Source organism: Ipomoea nil, unplaced genomic scaffold, assembly GCF_001879475.1.
Source record: "Ipomoea nil cultivar Tokyo-kokei standard unplaced genomic scaffold, Asagao_1.1 scaffold3399, whole genome shotgun sequence".
Classification (NCBI taxonomy): Eukaryota; Viridiplantae; Streptophyta; class Magnoliopsida; order Solanales; family Convolvulaceae; genus Ipomoea; species Ipomoea nil.
The window spans coordinates 560,670-585,798 of record NW_017619827.1 but is presented as its reverse complement, the minus strand read 5'-3'; the positions used below and the strand labels follow the sequence as shown (position 1 = coordinate 585,798).

Genomic DNA, 25,129 nt, shown 5'->3' with positions numbered 1-25,129 from the left:
CTCCTAGTCCAACACAAGCACATAAAGAAATAAGTAATTTTGATGAGGTTGCATAGACTGCTTCTCACTACAATACTGAAGAGGAGCAAGATGAAGTTGATGAACATCTTCTAGTGCTAGATGGTGATAAACGAGCTGCTGAGAAAGAGATTGAGATAGGTGAGGCTGTTGACAACGAAGAGCGTGTTGATGTTGAAGAAAACCTTACAGTTCCAGATGTTGAGCAAGAGTAGTTGTAGAACAACTTTCAGTGCTAGATGGTGATGAACAAGCTGATGAGAATCAAAGTGAGATAGGTGAGACTGTTGACAACGAAGTGCATGTTGAAATTGTAGAAAATCTTACAGTTCCAGAAGTTGAGCAAAATCCGGATGAAAGTAGACCGGAACCAGATATTGAAGTAGCTGCCCTTCCCCTTGATAAGATGTTTTCTGGCATTGAAGCGACACTGTAATCTGTGATAGATTAGAAAAAGCAGCATCCCCAGTAGCACAGTAGTCTGCTGATGTGCAACAAGTGGATGTTTCAAGCACACCACATGCAGCCATATTACAGGAGTCTGCTGAAGTTGCTGAACAAACAAATCCTCAAATGTGTAACGAAGTAGAAGTAGCAGCAGCTTCCAAAAAGGCTTGAAAAGCTATAGCACAACCTACTGAAGAGCAACCACAAAAAGAAAGGAGAACAAGAAAATGGGCCCAGGCATTGATATCTCCATTATTTATAAAACAATTGGAATTGACATCACCATACACTCCCGCTGAGAAGGCGTTTAACAATTGGTTTGAAAAGAAAGATGATGAGACTTCATAAGTTCTACCTAACATGCCTATTTTGTTGTATATTAATTGTACCTGCTAAGTGAACCTTTTTTTTTCTTTTTTTTTTCTTTATGTTAACTAGTTTTATATGAATATTTGTAGGTGTAATGAAGTGTTTAGATGCGGGGAGAAAGTTTTATTTATGACGGAGCTGAGGTCATTGCGAAAGAATGAGTATGTCGAATCTGGGGTGTTGGATACTTGGGCTCTGATTCTAAATTTCCTGGACGCCTACAGTTCTGGAGAATCTGTTAATAAGAGGTTCTTTTTTACAACAAATCCGGTATGTTATTTTATGAACAAGTTACAGTTTCATGCACATTAAGAAACATTTTGAAGCACAGATAGCATTGCTGCTGTAATTATCAACTTGTTCATTTAGAAAAGCACACATTAAAATATAGTTTCACACACTTTAAGTGAAAATAAAATAGCTTGAATTATTAATGAAATGTATAATTGATATCTAATGATCATAATTTTTTTAGACGTACTGTATTGTGAATAAACAACCTGGACTCAACGTCGATGAATTGTACAAAAAGTTTCAAGAGTTTCTTGATATAGAGGTTGATGTTCTTGAAGATGCTATGAGCCGTCATTTGGTAAATTATATTGTAAATGCTTACATAAAATTCGTATTTATCATCTCTTTGTGCTAAACATATAAAACAATTTCTAAAATGAAGTTTTTTTTTTTTTTTTTCCAGTTATTGCATCTAATAACATATATGTAATATTGTTCGATTTGAGGATTGGCTATACACGGATTGATATAATTGACAATTCCTCTATTGGTGGTGCTACAACTGACAAATATGGCAATATACCTGATACATTGGTAAGTACTGAATCACACGTTTCACACGTTTTAAGTCATTTTATGAACTTTAACTTTTTATTTTTTATAATTTTCTATTTTTTTTTGCAGAAAGAGTACTTTGCACAGTATTTGCGTAGAAAGATGTTATTCTCTCTTGAACAAGCGGTTAAAAATGTTGTCCCAATAAGAATGCAGATGAAATGGAGGGATTCTACAAACAAGACTGATTCTGGCGTATTTACAATGAGCCACATGGAAACATATATGGGGACTAGGGCAACTGGTTAGGCATGTGGCATCCGTAAAGGAAAGAAAACAGATCTTGATTGTCTCGGGGTGAAGTGCATTGTAGCCATATTAACTACTGAAAATAATGAGTTGACAGATGGGAACAAGAAAATGGTTGGTCTTGGCGAGGAAGAATGATTTTGTTTTTTTAATCTTAGTGTTAGTTGATGTAATTAACACACTTTGTAATATGTTGGTTGTGCTATAAAATTCTCTGATCTGCAATTGATAATCTTAATATGTTTGTAAAAAAGAGTTAATGTGTGTTGGTTTTATATATAACTTGCATGAAATAACAGAGTTAATGTGCGTTGATATACACTTAACATGCGTGTTAGGGTGCTTGAATGCAAGCCTAAGTAATATGTCCCTACAATATTGCAGAAAAAGGACAGAATTAGTTGGTATGTTTAGGCAATCGATTACGATATAAGACTAAGTAATATGTTATACCTTCGGTACGGTGTTCCAGTAGTACTACTTGTGTAACATATAGTAGCAACATAATTAGGCTTCGGGGTGTCATTGATAGCTGGCCTGGAGTTCCAAAAATGCATAAAGAGTGAATTTTGATTCGAAACTATTAGCTCCCTTCCTTCCAACCACAGTACAAAGTGACGCTTCTGCTTCTTCTGGGTCTGATTTGTCCTCTTCAGGTTCCATAAATCATTGTTTCCTTGGTCCTATGATGTTAAAGGTAGGGCCACTACACTTGTGCCCAGGTTGCCAAGGATCAAAGCACTTGCAACATCTCTTTTGTTTCCTAAACTGGTTCCTGAATTGGGTAATTTTTGGTGTTTTAGATGCAGTGGTTTGGGTAGATAAGGCTGGATTTTGGCTGGGGTTTAGGTTCTGGGTGTAAGGTTGATTGGAATTGGAGCTGTATGTTCTGGTGGTCTGTGCAGGTTTGGGATTCCAGTTAGAAGCCTTAGGGCCATCACCTCCTTTCAATCCCTTCTCATATTGTCTGGCTAACCAGATAGCATCCTCCAGACTGCCCAGTTTAGAAGTCCTAACAAAGCACCTTAAATTCTGCTTCAACCTGGCAATATAGTTTTCTAGGAAGTAATTCTTAGTCAGACAAGGATGTGCTTGCAGCAAGAAACTCTTGAATCCCTCATAACCATCAGTATACTCATCCACTCCACCCCACTGCTTAAAAGCAGCAAAATCTTCCATAAGAGAAACCCCACTGTCTCCAAACCTTTTACACACAGCCTCTGCAAATGTTGCCCACAGAAATCCTTCTCTCAGCCCATGAATATACCCCTAATATAATACACATAATCTAACATTTAACACAATACACATAAACACAAGTGTTAAAAAAAAGTAAAAATAAAAAAACAAAAAAACAACTGTAATAGACGGAACAGTGTCGGTCACGTCAACTCCCCACCAACTTATAAAAATGACATCGTTTTGAGTAGGGCGCACAATGCATTGTGCGCCCTAGTGCACGATATAACGATCCTTAATATCCCATACCTTTAGTAAACCTATAATATAATACTTCAAAAATATAATTGCAAAATATATTATATTAAGAAATTCAAACTCAATAACAATAATAACAAAAGTATAGCATTGTAAAAGTTTGAATATCGATCAAGTGGAAAAATGAAAGTGGTCATTATATCTTGAAATTACAACAAAATATAAGTTATGATTGCTTTATCGTATTGCAGTGTGGCAGTAATTGATATTTACATATCTGTGAAATGCATATTGATACAGAGACTCAAACCCACTACATTTGCAACCAAATTTGCATGGGTAAACACAACTCCCTACAATATTGCAGAAAAAAGACAGAATTGGTTGGTATGTTTAGGCAATCAATTACGACATAAGACTAAGTAATACTTAGGCTTCGGGGTGTCATCGATAGCTGCCCTGGAGTTCCAAAAATGCATAAAGAGTGAATTTTGATTCGAAACTATTAGCTGCAAATCTAGAATAACGGGGTAGTAGCAGAGCCGGCCAAGCCTGTCGTCTTCCAAAGCACTGATGATTCTCTCCGGTGGTCTGCTGAGGTTGATAAAACCATCAGCGTTCGTCCTTGCCATATTAGCAAGGGCATCTGCAACACAGTTTTGCTCTCTGAGAATATGGCACATCGTAATATTCCAATCCTTTGATTTCCAAAAATTGCATCGTGACACAGTGGCTCTCAAATATCATAAAGGAATGAATTTTCTATTAAGCCAATCAACTGCTTCAAGGGAGTCACTTTGTATAACCAAGTTTTTAACTCCTCTGTTCCACGCCCACTCCAGGCCATACAAAATAGCAATAATTGAGCTCAGCTTCCGTTGCATGGGAGACAGGCGTGGTGTGCATGAAGCCTCCTACCCAACTGCCAGTGTGGTTTTGCATTACACCTCCACACCCTGCAGCATTGCCATCAACATTGAGACACATAGTACCTTCCTCCGGTTTCTTCCATTTCAGGATTCTGTTACCCCTGGAACCTTGTCTCATTGCATGAGCCTGATTAAAAGCTCTGTCAACCTCAGTACTTAAGTCAGTAATTCGACTCAGCTTGTGACCATCCTCGAGTTCCACATTGTTGAAGACCTAGTCATTGCGCCACCTCCAGATCCACCATCAGGCTACGCTAAAAACCACCGGCCATCTATCATCATACGCTGTTCTGACGTTATCATCCAGCCATCTTCAATTTGTCACTCAAATAGCACGTATGATGCACAAAATTTTCAACTCATTTTTTGTTTATGTTGTTCCTCACTACTGACTCAGATTTGTGAGAGATGTTTCTTTCATAAATTTTGTAAAACTACAATTTTTCTTATAAGTTTTTTTCAAATTAAAATATATACATTTATGTTCCACCTACAACCAACCACCTTGAAAAACATCATCATTTAATTAATGAAATTTCTAAATTTGCAATTTATTTGAATTTAAGACATTTAATATTTAACCTTTATTAGAGATAATCTTATATCACTGCTGGAAAATGCTTAAATTCTGACCACTTTTCCGACCACCAACAAAAAGGGTCGGAAAAGGTGGTATTTTTTTAATTTTCCGTCAAAGGATTGGGCTGGACGAAAAAATATTGAAATATTTTCGCCATTCGAATTTTTTAAATTGATATTCGTTGTTCCGACCACATTCAGTAGTCGGAAATACCTTTACAGTACATGTATATATAGGCTAGCTAATTTATTCTCCGCTCTCTTTCTTTCTTTTTAAAAGACACCGCTCTTTTTTTTTTTTTTTTTTTTTTTGAAGACACCGCTCTCTTCTTCTTATTCCACTCAAGACTCTCACAGCAAATCTATTGTATTCATAGAAGCCGTCGCTTTAGCTGCTTCTTCCCGCCTCCCCCACCAATAGCAGATCTTCGTCTCCTTAGCAGCGCACACCTGGGTCTTTGCCGTCAAAGTCACTCCTCGCCATCACTGTCGCTCGTCGCCATCACCATTTCTGCTGCGCTACAGGTTAGTTCTATAGTTCTATATTTCGATTACTCTAATCTTAAACCCTAATCCCTAAATTCCTAATTCCATTATCCCTAAATCATAATTTAAGCCCTAAATTCGTAAGATAAAGTCAGTGAATAGTGAATATCTGGCTCTTCATCACTAGATTCAATAGGATCAATTGAGACATCCATATCATCACACTATATATGAAGTGAAATGACTTTTGGTTGTGCACTTAAATGCTTAGATATGTAATGTATTGGAACTTGCATATTAAGGTTTGGAGGTTTCGTTCTAGATCAAATAAGATGATTACAAGTTTGTTAGGGCTCATAATTGTTTTGCATTTATTTGATGTTGATTGTGGTTCACAATTGTTTTAATAAAAGCTTAAAGTGTAACCTAGTTAATCACTTAATCCTTAATCAAGCTTCTTGCTTTATCAGCTTGCCCTCCATAGTCCATACAGATAGTTGAGAATTAAATGTTATTCATTTTAGACTAAACATGTCTTAAATGATGTTTTCATTATAATGATGGTGAAGAGCAGAAGAGATTCACTTGTCATTATCTTGTTAGATGGTTGCTGTCTGTGTAGTGTTTTATTGTTGTATTCCTTTTTATATTGTTGATTTTTTTTATAGTGGTTTGCTTTGATTTCTAGTGTCTTGTAAGGCTTTCTTTCTCGGGCCACCATGGAATTCTAGAATGCTTGTTGAAGTACCAATGAAAGGCAAGCTTTTCTAATTTGACATCTGGTCAACGAGCTCCGGTTGCGAGTGCTGAGTAGCAGCATTTGGTCGACGAGCGACGAGTAGCATCGTCTAGTCATTTTAATCTGTTTGGCTATGAGCAAGAATCAGGTATGTTTTTTTTTCCAGCATTTTAAGAAGAAGCAAGACAATTCATGAAAAGTTGGTTATTCTTTTATTCAATCTCTTCGTTCTCTAATTAGTTTAACAAAATAGGTGTTCACAACTTTTGAATTTGTAGATTACTCAAATGGGCATGCATCGATAGTTAGTTAGCTCTGCTATTGTTTCAAATTTGAAAACTGATGTCAGAAAAGGAGCATGGGACAAAGTAGAGGTACGTACAATTTGCTTCTAAACGATTTTTTAAAAAATATATGAATTTATCCTTATACTTTGTAAATTACTTTTGGGGTTCCTTTCTTTGACTAAACTATTAATCTTTTGAAACATGAGAAAACATGGTAAGGTTCTGAAGTTTTCTCATCCCCAAGTATAGACAGATGTTGCGGTATTTTGATTTTTCATTCATTTGCAGATGCTAAGGTATTTATGTTGTTGGTTTAATAGCTGTAAATTAAGAATGAGTGAACTGTATGTTGTTTGCTTGAATATTCTGATATGCAACACCTACAAAAGTAGAAGTAGAATTTTTTCCACTTTACAGTTTATAATGGTTATACACCAATCTTTGTGGTCTCATTATGCTTTTTTTTTTTTCCAGGAAACTGTGTCTCACTTGAAGCAAAAGCAATTAGAAATGGCTGAAATAGCAGTGTGGTTGGAGGCCACTGGTGGCGTGAGGAAAGGGAAGTAATGCAATAGTAGCACAAGGATATGGAAGAGCAATACCGTAGTATTTGTGAGACCGTCCAGAAAATGGAAGCATCATTTGCACACTTTAGTGCACATCTTAGTATGCAGATGTGCCTTCAACAGCAGGGTATTTTCGTTACTACGCTGGTGCAGCAGACAAAATCCATGGCACCACTCTCAAGATGTCGAGTGAGCTCCAAGCATACACATTGTGTGAACCAATAGGTGTGGTAGGACTCATAATTCTCTGGAATTATCCGGCACAAATATTTGGGTTTAAGGTTGCCGCCGCATTAGCAACTAGTTGTACTGTGATTGTCAAGCCTGCTGAACAGACAACCCTTTCTGCTCTCTATTATGCTCATTTGGCTAAGCTCGTAAGCTTCATCTTATTTCCTTTTTTCTTTTTTCTTTTTTGTTACCCTTCTTATATAATTAAATACTATGTTTTTCTCAATCTACAAACAGGCAGAAGTCCCTGATGGAGTGTTGAATGTGATTACAGGATTTGGATCTACTGTTGGTGCCACCATTAGCTCTCACATGGGCATTGATAAGGTAATCTCCCTTAATACACATTCCCAATGAAAGAGAAATGTCTTAAACAGTAAAGCTAAGGAAGGTAAACATTCAGATGGAAAAGAAAAAACCATAGCTAGCCTTCTTTATTAACTAAAACTTTTGTCTCATGATTTCCTCTCAGGTTAGTTTTACAGGTTGACAGAAGTAGGGCATAAGATAATGCAGGTTGCAGCAACTAGCAATCTAAAACCCGTATCACTAGAGTTGGGAGGCAAGTCTCCTTTCATAGTCTTTGATGATGTAGATGTTGACAAGGTTTCGGATCTTGGTTTAGCTGGAGTCACATATAATAAGGTAATCTCCATCCCAAGTTTCCTTTCCTCAACTCTTAGCATGTAGATATACTGATTGATATTGGGGTTTTAATTTGGCATTTTGGCAGGGTGAAATATTTGCGGCTGCCTCACGAGTGTTTGTCCAGGAAGGAATTTATGACAAATTTGTTAAGAAAGTAGTCGCAAAGGCGAAAGCAAAGGTGGTTGGTGACCCTTTTGATCCAAATGTTCGACAGGGACCCCAAGTATGATCTAGTTTGCTTGAAACAAGCCATATACACCATTAAGTTTACCAATACCAATATGCTTTAACATACATGTCTATTTGATGCATTTAGGCTAGCAAAAACCAGTATGAGAAGATACTTTCATATATAGAGCATGGGAAGAGGGAAGGTGCTACATTGCTAACTGGTGGTAAGCCACTGGACAGAAAAGGCTATTTCATCTAGCCAACTATATTTACAGATGTCTGGTAAAAACCTTCTACACTATAATTCAATCATAAAAAGATGGATGCAGTTAAAATCTTCAATATGCAGAGAATCCAAAACATTCTATATATGCTTTTGTTGCCTCATGCAGGATGACATGCTAATTGCAAAAGATGAAATTTTTGGACCTGTTATGCTTATACTGAAATTCAAGTAAGCTCAATCAATCTCATACTATTAAGTATTAACAATTCCAGATGGGGCAACCCAAACCAATTTGGGAGTCACTTATTAGTCTTTTTGATTTGAATTTGTCAATTTTGACAATCTAGACTAGTCTGGTTTAACTCCCAGTTGTTTAGAGTTAGTAGGCAAGATTTATCTCTTCCACACTCTAGGTTGTGGCTACAGATTTCATTGTAACCTAAAAAATGTGTTACATTTTTACTGAGATGATGCAGGACAGTGGAGGCGGTGATAAAGAGGGCTAATGACACAAAGTACGCCAATAACAATATATTATATATACTAGTAATTCACCCGCGCGATGCACGGGAAAAAATTATGTTATTATAAATATAAATAAAAAATAGAAAAACTAAAATATTTTAAATTATTTAATATAATAATATTTTTGAGCTTCCATTGGTCAAGTATTTATTATTTTTATAGAATACAAAATTACAATTAAAATTAAAATTAATATTAAAATTATAATTTTGTATGGTTAATATAATCTCTAATTATGTGCATATTCAAATAAACTTATAGAGAGATTTTACATAATTACATTGATTTATTCTTAATTGTATTTCATCTATATTATAATTTTCACAATACAAATAATAACTAAGATAATTACATTTGGAAAGCAAATTTCAAATTTTGTATGTGTAAATTTAAACTCTAATTGAACACATTTTTTATATGATTATATAATATATAGCTATTTTATTTTTCAAAAGTATATTTTTTATATGATTATATAATATATAGCTATTTTATTTTTTAAATGTTGTGCTTTTTTTTATATATATATAATAAAGGATGTTGTGGCATTAATTGTAACATTAATTATTTCCCAAACCATATAGCTTTATTATATAAAGGATGTGTGTAGTTGGATGTATGGTATGCCATATGGTAATCCTATTACCCAAGGGAAATTATGTGTATAATTACCACATGCTAATTGCCCAATTGTTGATATTTGGATGTACAGTAATTTAAACTTGTTATTTGTCCCTTGTCAGGAAATGATCGAACTGGCGAGGGAGATTGATTCGGGTAAGTGTTTGTGTACTTAGCCATTTGTATTGTAATAGTTGGTTCGCTTCATACTGATGTCAATGTGCTAAACATGCATTTTAATTTCAAATGAACTTGTAAGTAAATTCAAATAGATATCAAATGCAATACAGAAGAATAATTGTCATGTTTCTTTTAAGTTCCATTCCTCTTCTTTTGTACAAATGAACATGTGGTGCAATCACATTGAATATGAAGTTCATTTGTAATGAACGCCTTTGCTGATATTATCCACCATATCATATGTGTGTGCAATAGAATTTAAGCCCCTGAGTGCATGATAAATTTTACCAAGTTAAAGGGCACTGTGTAATCAAGTGTTTACAGTTTAGCCTAGGTAAATGGTCTAACTTACACATCAAGGTTCTTTGATTTTTGAATATTCATATATGGAATAGAAGCAGCAGAAAAGGAGATTGAGGCTGCGGAGAATGGATGAATCATATGCTTGGATCTCTCTAATTAACTATGGAGTAATTTGTTTGGTCTTGTTTGTTTTCCATGTATGAGCTGACAATTAATGATGCCTTGAATATATTGATCTATTTTTTTGTTTGACTACATTGTTTTGCTCTATTCAGAGGTTCCCTTTTTCAAGATTGTATACATTGAACATACTGATTTTAGACCGAATGACTAAAGATTATTATGGCCTTGCTCCTGGGAAATTTGTGCTTCTTAGGTGCCAATGTTTAAGTTAAAGTAGTTTAATTTTTCAGTACACTTAATTACTTAAATGCATCTGCATCTGTAGAACCACAAGTAAGTTGTAGGATACAAGGGGAAGGGAATCTTGAATTCTAAGTTGTATGTTTTTTTAGTCCTATGGCACTATGTCTCAAAGAAAGCACTTTTGCAGGTTCTCTTGGAGTTCAAGGAATATGCTACTGAAGTAGACGTTGATTTTGTCAGGAGGGCTGTTCGTGCTATTGGACGATGTGCCATCAAGTTAGAGAGGGCTGCCGAGCGTTGTATCAGTGTCTTGCTTGAATTGATCAAGATTAAAGTAAATTATGTTACGTTGTCCAATAAGCTATTATAATTACCAAAGACATCTTCAGGAGATATCCTAACACGTATGTTTAAATTCCTACTTGCTATATTATATCATAATGAGTTAATTATTAAGGCTAGATTTTATCTTCAGCTACGAGTCTATCATTGCTACACTGTGTGAACAGGTTTATTTCATATAAGTCTAGAATTTAATATTGACTAATGTTTATTTCCCTAAATTGTTAATTGTATTGTAGAATTTATTGAAATTTGAATTTCAATTGTAACAGGTCAAATTCACTTGATATTTGTAGAATTTTAAATTTTATTTTTTTGGGTTAGTAAATCTTACCGACAATTTTTTTTTTCTTGGTAAATCTTACCGACCATCGATGGATGGTAATTCTGACCAATTACCGACCACCAATGGTAGGAAATATGCTCTCCTTATCCGACAACTATTAGTTCCGACGACTTCAAAAAAAAAGCCGGTATTTCCGACCACCTTGACTAGTTGTCGGTAATAGCTAGGGCTTTTTCCGAATCCATAAAGGGGTTGCTAAGTTGGTCAAAAACTGCATTTTTGACCGGAAATACCCCTTTTCAAGTGGTCGGAAAAATGCAGATTTTCAGGCGTGTATGAACAATTTGAATTCAATCAAGAATCTAGGGCCACTTGATCTCAGTTCAAATTTACTAAATTTGGTTCAAAGTATTGTCATAATATAATACCTTTAGTATTGTCCACATATTTATTCACAACATTTATTGGAGGAGGGCACTCATAAGAGCAAAACGAGTGAGGGGTGAAGTAGACATTGTATTGGAGAAGTTTGTTATAACTTCTCTTCCCGCCATAGACCTATGTATATAAGCAGATGATCTCTGCGGTAACAGATTAACAGAATGTTCTCACGGAGAGATGCACAACACATCTCTGGACTACAGAGCGAAATCTATGGTCTGCGACAAGGCACCTTGTCTGTCAGCGAGTATTATACAGATGTAGGACTTTGTGGGATGAGATGAATAATTTGAGGCCTCTTCCCATCTGCAAGTGTGTGCCGAGATGCAAATGTGGCCTTATAGACGAAATCAGAAAAGAGAGAGACATTGATCAAGTAATCCGTTTTCTCCAAGGCCTAAATGAGGATTATAGCAATCTGAAATCTAATGTGCTAGTTTTGGATCCTTTACCTGAAGTGTATAAAGTGTTTGTAATAGCTGAAAAACTAGAAAGGCAGATAAGCTTGAACAATTTGAATCTAGGAAATTTGGATGGCTCTGCCCTTGTCTCCAGGAAGTCGAAGAAACAGAGTACTGTGTCCAGGTCCTCATCCGAAGCTGAATACCGCGCATTGGCTGCCACAGTGTGTGAGGCCAAGCATTTGAGGGTTAAGCTTGGCCTTTGGTGCCCAAACAACTTCTTAAGTTCAAAGAATTTCTTAGTATACTCAACAGAGAGTCAGATTCTCCTACCATGATCTCTTCTACTTGATCGTCTGCCTTTGGAATATTTGCAGGCATGTTGGTTACTCTTTCTACTCATTTTTTGATTTCTATTATTTCTCATTACACATTCAAGTTCGTGAGAGATGTTTCTTTTATATAATTTGTTAACATATATATGGGCCACATAATTTGTTCAATTTGGCACTCAAATAGCACGTATGATGCACAAAATAGATATAGAGAAAGGAAATGCAACAAATAGATATTGTGTGTGACAGTGGGTTAATAAAAAATTTGAGTCATTACCCCTAGGGAGAAGGATTTTCATATTGGATTCCAACTAGGAACAGATTTTGAATTTAGGCAAAACAATGAATAACTCCTTTCAATTTGCCTTCTGTTGGAAAAAATAGCATTAAAATGGCATAAAATGACATGTTAAGTGGCTATTTTGTGGTACAATTATCAGTGGGGTCCACTTCCGATTTGGATCGGGTGAAAGTGGATTCGGATTCTTCGTAGTGAGACGAAGAGATTGATATATTGTACGCTGAAAACGGATAATGGGTGAATGAGATATTGATTCTCAAAGTAGACCCATTGAGTTGGAAAATGTAAGGGAAAAGTGAGTTTTGTCCCACATTGATTTGGAAAGAGGATTTCATCCCCCTTTTATACAAGAGCTTTTTTAGAGTTTGTAGAATTGTATAGCATAGAGGCTCTCTCGCGCCGGGGGGGGGGGGGGGGCAAATCAAATTCCAACTAGAGATGACTTCGGAGAGGCAGCTCGTGTGCGCGGGCACGAATGTCGTCCGGAAATTGGCTGGGCTAAGTTATGCCAACTTTAACTCCGGTCTACCAGAGCTGTTTCTGGACAGTGGAGATTTAATTCATCCGTTACAGGAATTAATCTCTGTATTAATTCATTTTGAATTTTGAATTAAACCTGCACTAATGACCAACTGTTTCAGATGTTACCAACGTGCCATGAATGCCTACCAAATGCTATTTAGTACTCCAATTCCTATGTAAGAAGAGGTAGTAGGAGCAAGTGATTTACAACAACTGTGGGAAGAACACGAGAGTACACAACACACAAAGATAAGCATTTTTCCTTCTCAAAACCTCTGCTCCTACTCCTTTTCTTGCTACTGTGTTTTGCCCGTGCTCTAGTTCGCCGGGTTCGTTCGTTTGGGTGCTCAAACGTCGAACCGTTGTACGTTTTATCCTGGGAAACCTAGGCCACAACGCTCCTAGCACTTTTGGGAGGTGGCAAATAAGGTTTTAAGGAAAGACAGGCACTTTGCCTAACTCGTACATTTCTTTCTTTCTTCTTCTTTCTTGTTTTGGATTATGCTCTAAGCAAAAATCCGTTCTTTCTTGTTGTTTTGGAATTATAATCTAAGGATTATATTTTCTTTTTTGTTGATATATATTGGTATATCTTTTTCGTAGATATACATGTATATATAACCGTTTGGTCCGTTTTATATATATTTGTGTGTATATATATATTTCGGATATATATCCAATAATATTATATATATATATATATATTTCGTGTTTATATATATAAATATTATTTTACGGATATTAAATCGATTGTGGTTCATTATCACCAACAATCTTAAAACCTTATCTTCTTTGATAATGAACAAGTCGATGGATTCCAAAAGTGTTGGATCCGTGAATGTTGCCGGAGGTGCACATTCAAATGGTCAGAACGGCAACGATGTTGCACATTCTGTCAAGCCAGTTGATGGCAGCAACGTTGGAAATAATATTTCCATGGCAGTTGCAAAGACACACGATGGTGCTCCGGAGAACTTTGGTTCACGATCCGGTAGACTTGTGGCTAATGGCACACAATTGGTACCTATTGTGCTGCCTAACGGATCGGCTAAAAGCCACGAAGGATCCTATGATGGTGTAATGACTACATGGTCTGAGGACTATGGTAGTGTTACAAATGACTTCAACCGTAATCGAAGGAAACTCAAGCGGAAGCTTAGCTTTCAAGAAGATTACGAGAAGAAGGAGAAATGCCACTATGAAGCGAACCGTCATCCTGGTGAAAAGGTTGAGGACAACTTCGCTATGTTTAAGACATGTGGATGGTTGGACGAGTGAGGTCACAACCGAGGTAACCCCGATGTGCGCTATGGACCACCCTTCGTGGAGTGGACGGTTGGAATATGGAACAAGGCACACGGGTTGAAGGATTACTACGAAATAGGAATAATGGAAATTAATTTCCAATGTAATTTTCCTATTTATTTATTTTGAATAAATGTTGTAGTATCCTTGTGATACATTTTATTGTTGAATAAAATGAATTGTTCCATTTGTGGGTATTGAACTTTGTATATTTTGAAATATTCTTGTGTAATATTTTCAATATATAAAAGATTCAATACGGGTGCGTAATGCATCATGGAGCATTATGTGGAAAATGCTAAAATGGCGTAACGGCTGGAATGAAATGTAACAAGCGTGTTACATGTTGAAATCTCGTAACGAACTTCGGTTCAGGTTCTTGTAGAACGATATGGATTTCAAGAATCAATTTGTCAAAAATTGGAATAACTATATAATCGTGAGTGTCACAGCTCAATTGTTGAATATTTTAATTAATATTTTGAGAATGATTATATAAGTGTGATTCAACTAGTCAGAAAATTTGGTTGATTTGTTATCGTCAATTGTGTTATAATTAACTTGATCAAAAATTCCAAATTGTACTAGTATATTTAATTTGAGACAAATTGTGTTTTAGTGAATAGTGCTTTTGTGGCACTAATGGAAACTGCAATTTAATTTGGCACTTTGAAGTGCAAATTAAACCACTGTAAGAGTGCTATTAAGCACTAGGTAGAGTGCCTAATTAGGTACTTTCGGTCACTTGGTGGCTGCACCTTTAGGTGTTGAAAACTTAAGCATTTGGTGCTTTGGTAATAGCAATAAAGGTGCTAGATTAAGAATTGTGGATACGTAGGAAGCTTTCCTACTAATGCCCGAAATGTGGGGGTGTCTTGCCAAAGGTGTGTGTTGGTCCCGATAGGGTGGTGAAAGTCTAGAGGGGGGGGGGGGTGAATAGACTTTCAAGCTTTTTCAAATTAAATAACTCTTTGGTAACTTCAACTCTAAGTAACAAGTAAATAGAGCAAGTTTGTACTGCACAGCGGAATAATAGTAAAGAGTTATGCCCAACTAGTAAATTAAGTGTGCAAGTATAAGTAAGATAGGTACAAATGATATGTAAAGTGACAGAGATATCTTGAATATATAAAGGAGATGGTGCACTCAATATATAATAACAATATTCAAGATTGTAAATAAATATCGTGTCACGTCGTCCGTGTGACGAATGTTACATGCAGCACGTCAAACTTGCTTAGAATAAATTAGTATTTAAGCTCGAGAAGTTTGAGTCACATGCATACGTGAGAACACACTAAACCCGGATGATTAAGATTAACTGTGAATAGTAAACGGGTTAGTCGGATGAGATAGATAGATATAGCAAATAATGTAAGTGCGGTATGTAAATGAGAGACGCAATTTATAGTGGTTCGGAAGTGGCGTAATCTTCCTAGTCCACTTTTCTCCTTTCATGTCTAGGAGAAATTCACTATTTTCCACACACAGTTACAATAGTGAACAAGTGCTACACAGGCACTTCTTCCTGATGTCTTGCACACAGCTACACCCTGCTCCGAGTGTCTCGCACACAGCTACACTCAACTCCGAGTATTTCGCACACAGCTATACTCAACGCCAACCAAGTGTCTTGCACACATCTACACTTAGCAAGTACGAGTATTTTGCACACAGCTACACTGACTAGAATAGTTTGCACACAGCTATACTCTTTCTACAATTTACAAATACAAGGATTTGTATTTCTCTCTCCAACTAGATTTGAGACTATTCAGACTAAGTCTCTTAGAATATTTTGAGCACTAGCACTTTTGAATTTGTCACTTGTATTGCACTTCTATCTCGTTCACCTCTATCTCTGCACTCTCTTTGTCTTCAAGTCTTCATGGCTTTTTATAGTCAATCAAATATATCCGTTGGAGTGGGATAATTTGATATTTGAAATTTGAATCTTCATAGCCTGATATTGTTGACAATAGTAGGTCTTCAATTTTGATTTGATTGTCAACTTGCCTGACAAAGTAATTCTTTAGCACAACTTTGATTTTCTAGTTGTTTCTAAAAATATTACTTTAATTGTCAATTTGAATATCCAACGAATCTTTGAAATAAATTCATCTGATAGAATTTATTTCTAGGATAAGTTTTTATATTCATGCCTTCATAAATATTTTTCCGTTCTGATCAAATGTCTTTCAGGCAATTTTGGAGTCTTGTGGCATGTGGGTGGACTTGGAGTAAATTCCTTCGAATTTATCCAATTTCTGATCATCTTGCTCTTTTGCCACATTGTGCTCATTTGACTTGAACATCGTGCTCCTTTGACTTTGAACATTGTGCTCTTTTTCGATACATTGTGCTCTTCTGACAACATTGTGCTTCTTATACAACATTGTGCTTCTTATACAACATTGTGCTTCTTAGGTGGCATTGTGCTCTTCTGACAGCATTGTGCTTCTTAGACAACATTGTGCTTCTTAGGTAGCATTGTGCTCCTTAGCAGCATTGTGCTTCTTAGGTGGCATTGTGCTCTTCTGACAGCATTGTGCTTCTTAGACAACATTGTGCTTCTTAGGTAGCATTGTGCTTCTTAGGTAGCATTGTGCTCCTTAGGTAGCATTGTGCTCCTTAGCAGCATTGTGCTTCTTTCAGATTTGGTCACATTGTGCTCCTTTAGTAAGCATCGTGCTCCTTTAGCACACATCCTGCTCTTTTAGCACACATCGAGCTCCTTCAAAATCTGCCTTATAAAAAAAACATAAGTCCTTAGGGGGAATCGATCTCGGGTGTGATCGTTTAGAGTAAGGACCTCTACCATTTCGCCGTTAGGCTCATCTGGTCATTCCTTGCAACGCCATTGCTTTATGCTTCTTTTACGGATGAATACTCGTAGGACCAAAATTAATTTCTCAAATTAATTTTGTTCTTCCTATGGTAGATTCCTTCTGATTTCAATATCCTGATTTATGATGCTTGTACTAAAGACTTAAAAACTTAGGGGATCTAAAGATACATTTGGCTCATCAAAACTTACAAAAAATATTCCTATCAATTTTCCCCCTTTTTGATGACGCCAAAACCTATACTCAGTCATTTGGCTTGTCTTTTAAAAACAATTATTTTTCAAAAGATTTTATTAACTTAGACATAGCCAAGATGAGTTTAACAAATGATTTTGACTCTAGGAAAGGTATTTTTAGCCACTATATTCCTATTTCGCATTTTTGGGATTTTAATGATAATGAATTTTTGCATTTTTCCAATTCATGTGATTTGATACACTCTAAGCTAAAAATATTACCTTTCAAGACAAATAAAATTTAGAAACAACTTAATAGCATCATAAACAGATAATTCAAATCATTCCAAATTGTTTCATGGGTTCATGTACCCGTGGACCACAAAAATTGTACCAATCATACAAATCATCTAATCACTTTGTTTCTCTTTTCCTTGAGCACATTGTTAATATTGTTCTGAACATCAACGAAATTGTCACTAATGGCAAAGTTGTTGCATACCTGCCCAACTGAATAGTAGTTGAAAGCTTCAGTGATGTTGCTCCCGGGCAGTATACCTTCCTCATACCATATGATGCACTCTTCTAGACTTTTTCCATCTTGTAGCTCGGCATCATTGACTTTGATGTAGTCCCTTAGAACCATAATCATCAAGGCTCTAGCATAGCTTTGAATTCTTCTGAAATTTTCACTTGAAATCCACATGTTTTGATCACTAGGACCACTTTTCTTCATTCCTTTTGGTAGATCATTCAAATTCACCAACTTTGGCATTTCAACTCTACCATCTCTCGGTGTGGATTCCAAATAAAGAGCTGCACAGTTGTACCAATTTATTTGCTCAATGTTTCCTCCTGCACAAACAATATCACGAAAAGAACGGTTAGTGGTATTTGCACTGCTTGATCCTCCTGGACTGCCAGCTTCACCACCACCGAACCAATACTCCAATCCTCCTCTTCTTGGTGCATTTCTTCCAACAGGTCTGCCTCCTCCACCTCTACTACTGCTTGTGCCAACATTTCTGCTAGCCATGGCAGTCATCATCATCTCAATCATGCTCTCCAAACGACTGAATCTCTCTTCCCCCTTTTTGGCGTAATCAAGAAGTGTATGAACCGATTCACGAAGAGATGAAATGGATTCGGAAATATTCTCATAAGAACCCCGAAGACAGCCCACTTTGGTGTTAACTGAGATGAGATCCGTGTGGACATCACTAATCTGCTTTTCATGTTGATGAACAACATTGAGAATACCTTGGCTTTGGCTCACGGCAATTGCTTCATTTACCTTTCCAGAATTCTTGAGGATTTGGGAAAGTTGGATATAGAACTCATTGAGTTGCCCTTTGACATTGTTATTCAAACTTCCAACTTGTCTTTCAAGTGCTTGGTGGGTATCAATCAAATGTTGTTGACTTCTCCAGATTTTTTAATTTCTCATTTGTAGGTGTGCCATCAAGTTCTTGTTCTTCTCGGGATGAGGGAAAACACCTTGCTCCTTCTTGAGCAAAATTGGCTTCAAGCATGTGAGATTGAGCTTGATTTTCCACTAGATTTCCCTCCCTTTCCGGAGTGTGTAGCACGTGAGTGTCACCATGTGCACTTTCTGCATTAATAGATTGAATTTCCTCCGTATGTTGACTAGCTTGCATGGCATTTTGGTCTTGACTTATTTCAGTGAGATTTAACACACTCACATCATATAAGCCACTATCCATCAAATGTACACCATACGTGACATTTTCTTCAACATCCCTTGTCACAAATTCGGCCATATCAACTAAAAAATTTTCTTTAGTAGGCAAATCACTTTGAACAGTGCAGTCAACAGTAGCTTCGGCCAATTTGGTTTTCAATTTATTCACAAATGCTCCATTCACCGTAGACAACAAGGTTGCATGGCAAACATCAAAATTGCCAATCCAATTTAATGAAAATAATTCTTCTTCATGCATACTCGGTCCCTTAGTCATCAACTCATCATAAGGACCAAGTCTCCATTTTCTCCAATTTAGGACTCTACGGTATTCATTCACTACTACAAAGTCTAAACCTTCAACTTGATGAATCTCCTCATTCAACATTGTTTCCAATTCGGCAATTTGGGAAAAAGGATTTAAGAGACTTTGGCTTGCATTTGGGTTAAGACATGTGGTAGGATTTTGGCTTGTGGTAGGGTTAAGGCTTGAGGTAGGGTTATGACTTGTGTTTGGATTTTGTCTTGATGTAGGGTTTTCATGGGATTGAGAGGGTAAACCAAGAATTTCTGCAACTGGTCTTTTTCTAGCTGGGATACCTCTCGGCTTCCTCTTTCTTTTGGAATTTAGATCACTAATCACTTCATGATCTTTAAACAAGATTCTATTACTCCCAAAAGGCTTCTTTGACCTCATAGTCAACCCTTTTCTTTTGATAATCTCACCAATGAGCAAACCGAACCCTAATATACGGTTGAACTTCCCATTCCTTATTTTTGCACCTTTCACAAAGTGTGCAATTTGGCTCAAGACAAGCTTACTCCAATCACCCCTAACAACATTCATGATAGCATGTACATAACCAATTCTTACGGGTGAAATATCTTCCATGCTATTTAATTTGCACAACACACATTTGTAGAGAATTTTAACAAGCATTTCATACTCCAACTTCAACTCAGATTTTTGACTGGAAAGATTTGGTTCGAGAGAGGCATTCTCATTCCGAATTTCTGTCCAAATTTCCGTATGATCATATAAATGAACATCTAAGTCCAACAGTGGTTGTTCTGGACTAGATATGGGCAGTCCAAAGGTTGTGTGTAACTCGTGTTCATCAATGGCGATGAGAGTTCCATTCACGGTGGACTCAATGGTCCATCCAACAACCTTGGCATTCATATAAAACTCTGCTACATCTTCATCATAAAATCCAGAATATGAGTAAGAACATAACCTCATTAGATTGCTTTGTTGAAGTGCATTGATGATTCTTTGTGCAAGATGAGAGTTCTCGGCTTCTTTGAGGAATCCTTGAGGGTCAAAACTTCCTCCGGCCTTGATTCCCACTGCTAGCTTTGTGAGGTTGAGTTGTGTGGTGTGTTCTTCATTCGGTTGTGAGCTTGTATCTCCAATGGTGGCCATAGTGCGATTGATATTTTTAGGAGATTTGAGGGATTGAGAATTTTTTTTTGGAAGAAGAGGTTTGTATTTCGGCTATGGAAGATGAAAGGCTTTTGAAAATTTGAGTGTGATGGTGGCTTCTCCAACCGATTGGGTAGAAAAGAGGTGTCTTTACACAAATATCCTCACAATTAAATGTTGACTTTTAATAAGTGAGGGGTATTTTTGATATTCCAATAGCTTCCAACCTTGGACCTAACTGATAGTTAGTTTAGGTTATATATTCTCCATCCAATTTGTCTGCTGATGTGGTGCCAAAAATTTAGATACTCGGACTGATTTTACCTGAAATAAAATTCAAAGAGCACTAAATCTGTTCGAAAATAATATGTATGTATCTACACATTTTTATGTAGATGGAAGAAAGAGAAATCTATTCTTTCTAGACTATTTATTGTGCACAACTACCATAAAAAAGGTGTTCTCATTTAAGACATTCTATCATCACACCATCTTATCACTCTTAAATGGTAAGATTTGGCATATCTAAATGATTTCTACTTGTATATATGTATATAGATATACGGTTAGAAAGATATATAAGCACTATGTGCTTTAACACCATTTAATAGATATAGGTGGACTTTAAAAAGATGTGACATTTTTTGCATGTGTGACACATAGGCACGAAAATTTAAATAAGATAAAGTGTCGAAATATCAGATGAAAAATTGAGCTTATAATTAGAATAGAGTTTAGAAACTTAGCTCAATTCAATCATGCCCATCTCGTGTCTCAATTTCGAAAATCTTGATTCACACAGAGGCTTTGTGAGAATATCAGCTAATTGATTCTCGGTCGGGATATATTCGATTGATAATTCCTTCTTTTCAACATGATCCCGGATAAAATGATGTCTCACATCAATGTGTTTTGTTCTTGAATGTAACACGGGATTATGTGTTATGGCAATAGCACTTGTATTGTCACACAATATATTGACATTTTCACAACTCACGCCATAATCTTTCAGCTGTTGTTTCATCCAAAGAATTTGCGCACAACAACTTCCAGCAGCTATATATTCAGCTTCGGCTGTACTTGTAGCTATGGAGTTTTGCTTTTTGCTGAACCATGAAACCAACCTTCCCCCTAAGAACTGGCACGTTCCTGAGGTACTTTTGCGATCGATTTTACATCCTGCAAAATCTGCATCTGAGAAACCAGTTAGTGTAAAATTACCTTCTTTGGGATACCATAATCCCACATTGACTGTTCCTTTTAAGTATCGGATGATTTTCTTGGTAGCAAGAAGATGACTCTCTTTTGGCTTTGACTGGAACCTAGCACATACTCCCACTGAGTAAGATATATCTGGTCGACTTGCAGTGAGGTATAGTAATGATCCAATCATTCCTCGATATTTTGTTTCGTCAACATCCTTGCCTTCATCATCTTTATCTAATCGTAAAGATGTGCTCATCGGGATCTTGATTGAGGATTTTCCATCTTGACCAAATTTTCTTATCAGATCTTTTGTGTACTTGGCATGATTGATGAATATTCCCTCGCTGAGTTGCTTTACTTGCAATCCAAGAAAGTAATTCAATTCTCCCATCATGCTCATCTCAAACTTATTCTGCATGAGCTTAGAAAATTTCTCACAAAGAATTTTATTAGTACTTCCAAAGATAATATCATCAACATAAATTTGTACCAATAAAATGTGATCATTTTCTTGAATTCTAAATAAGGTTTTATCAACAAGGCCTTTTGTGAAACCACAGTTAATTAGGAACGTTGAGAGGGTGTCATACCAAGCTCTCGGAGCTTGTTTTAACCCATATAACGCCTTCTTTAATCTGTAGACCTTATTAATATCACATTTTACCTCGAAACCGGGAGGTTGCTCAACGTAGACTTCCTCTTCAAGTAATCCGTTTAAAAATGCACTTTTCACATCCATTTGATAGACAATGAAATTCTTGTATGCGGCATAAGCTAGAAATATTCTGATGGCTTCTAGTCTTGCAACGGGTGCAAACGTTTCATCGAAATCCATGCCTTCTTCTTGTGAATATCATTTTGCCACTAAACGTGCTTTATTTCGAATGACGATTCCATCCTCATTAGCTTTATTCCGAAAGACCCATTTTGTTCCAATTACATTGTAATTTTCAGGTCTTGGAACTAATTCCCATACGTCATTTCTCTTAAACTGTTCAAGCTCTTCTTGCATTGCATTGATCCAATCTGGATCACTTAGTGCTTCTTCAATGCTTGTGGGCTCCACCTGAGAAAGAAAACAAGAGAATAAAGAATTTATACTTGAGGACCTTGTTTTTACTCCTTCTCGTGGATCTCCAATCACTAGCTCTGGAGGGTGATTTTTGAGCCATCTCAAGTCGGGTTGTAGGTTGCATGGGCTTTCCACGTTTCCTTGTTCAGTAGGTAAATTGGAGGTAGACACATTTTGCTCATCAGATTGATCTCCAATTTGTGTATTGACTTGAGAGTTTTGATTTTCCACGTGTGCATCTTCATTGGCTTCCACGTGTCCTTCACTATTGCAATCAATGTCCAATTGCTCCATACCCTGTACAATTTGATCTTTAAAAGATATGTCAGCATCATTAAATGATTTTTCAACTTGACAAATCTCCTGATCATTTTTGTTGCTTTGGGTTTCCTTCATATGAGCTTCATCAAATGTGACATGAATTGATTCTTCTACTACCATTGATTTCTTGTTCAATACTCTGAATGCTTTACTGGTAGATGAATATCCCAAAAATATTCCTTCATCTGCACGCTCATCAAAAGTCTTTAGATATGTTTTTCCATTATTAAGAATAAAACATTTGATACCAAAAGTATGGAAATAGTTGAGTTTAGGTTTTCTCCCTTTCCATAATTCGTACGGAGTCTTATTGTAAGACTTATGTATCAAGCTCCGATTTTGTGTGTAGCAAGCGGTGTTGATTGCTTCAGCCCAATATCTTTTAGGTAGCTCGGCTGACGTAATCATCACTCGTGCGGCTTCTTTTAGCGTTCTATTTCTTCTTTCGGCTACACCGTTTTGTTGAGGTGTACGTGCGGCAGATAGTTGATGTAGAATTCCTTGGGAATTGCAGTAGGCTTCAATCACTTGATTCACGAACTCAGTTCCACGATCCGTTCGGATTTTTGCAATTTTCAAGTCTTTCTCATTTTGTAGTAGCTTCAGTAGCTCTGACAACTTTTGCTCCACTTCATTTTTCTTTTTGAGAAATATTGTCCATGTGTACCTGGAAAAGTCATCAACAACAACTACTGTATATTTCTTATCACTTAGACTTGCTGGGTCTACTGGACCAAATAGATCCATGTGTAGTAAACTTAGCGGTATTGTTGTAGATTCTTGAGCTTTGGATTTGAAAGATGACTTGACTTGCTTTCCTCTTTGGCAAGCATCACATATTTGATTTTTCTTGTAGACAATGTCGGGTAGACCTTCAACTAATTTGTTTCTTGCTAGCTTGTTGATAGTCTTGAAGTTTAGATGATTCAACTTCTTGTGCCATTCCCAACTTGTTGCGTGTGAGTTGTTTGCTAGTAGACACACTGATTCTTTTGTTGTGTTCCAATCCACAACGTACATATTTTTCTTTCTTATTCCTTCGAGAACAACTTCTCCTGTGGAATTATTTTTCACTTGGCACTTCTCTTTGAAAAACTCTACTAGATATCCTTTGTCACAAAATTGACTTGTACTTAACAAGTTGAATTTTAGACCTTCAACAAAGGATACATCTTCGATTTTCAAACCATTTCGAAATATTGTACCGATTCCTTTTGTTATGCCGTATCGTTCATTTCCACCGAATACGACTTTTGGTCCTTCGATATTTTAAAGATTCACAAGACTTGGTTTATTTCCAGTCATGTGTCTAGAACATCCACTATCGAAGTACCAAACTTCCTGCAAATGAATTAAACATTTTTAGGTACCCAACTTGACTTGGGTCCTTGGGTGTTAGTCATTTTTAGTACCCAAATCCACCTTGTACTCACTGATCTAAGTTTAGGTGATTGGTAACCATTTAACACACTATAATCACATTTAATTTTTGAAAACATTTTTTGTGCCGGTTTTTGAAAATTGACTCGATTTCTTGGCACGTGGGATATAGATTGTTTGGGCCTGTGATAAGCATTAAATCTGGACTTAGTCCATGGTTTAATATTTCCAAACCAATCTTGTTTAGAGGGATAGAGTCTCCCTGCCCCAATCCTCGGATTTCTTCCCATTTTCCTATGAGGACTTTGTGCACTAGACTCATTGGTGTATTTCCATTTAGGAACAAACTTTTGTCTTTTAGTGTACTGTTTGGACGAAATATTGTTTCTTTGAGGCTTTGGTCCAACAGTGTTAATTTTGACATCAGTTTGGTAACCAATTCCTTGTCTCACTGTGCTTTCTTGACCTTTTACAAATTTTACTACTTGAACTTTATTACTTAAGGTAGTAGTAGAATTGGTCAATTTCTCGGAGGCTTGAGAACACGATGGATCATAACCAAGTCCGGTTTTATCACTTGAGGGTTTTTGCATATTTACCATTTTGTCCATTATTTTGGATGAATGCGTAAATGTTGCTATAACCTCTCTGAGGTTGTGTTCTCTCACTTCCCTTGATTTACACTCTTCTTGAAGACAAATAATTTTATCTTTCAAGTCTTTCACTTCAAGTAGAGCATTTTGCAATTTTTCATTTAATTGATCTTTTTCAAGAATCAGATGATTATTGCGCTCTTTGAGTTGAGAGTGAGTGTCCATTACGGTTTGACATTCTTCCATTA

At 36.5% G+C, this 25,129-nt stretch overlaps 1 long non-coding RNA gene and 1 pseudogene across 2 annotated transcripts; both read left to right on the top strand.

The window, feature by feature from the left end:
• The first annotated feature begins 5,263 nt into the window (after positions 1-5,263).
• On the top strand, positions 5,264-6,404 carry LOC109171157. Of its 2 annotated transcripts, none has more exons than XR_002052542.1 (3): positions 5,264-5,402; positions 6,052-6,250; positions 6,381-6,404. It is a non-coding gene; the product is annotated as an uncharacterized LOC109171157 (long non-coding RNA). The 2 variants fall into 2 exon arrangements; XR_002052543.1 differs by having other exon boundaries at positions 6,032-6,250.
• A 56-nt stretch (positions 6,405-6,460) lies between these two features.
• On the top strand, positions 6,461-10,566 carry LOC109171163 (annotated as a pseudogene).
• The last annotated feature ends 14,563 nt before the right edge of the window (positions 10,567-25,129 follow it).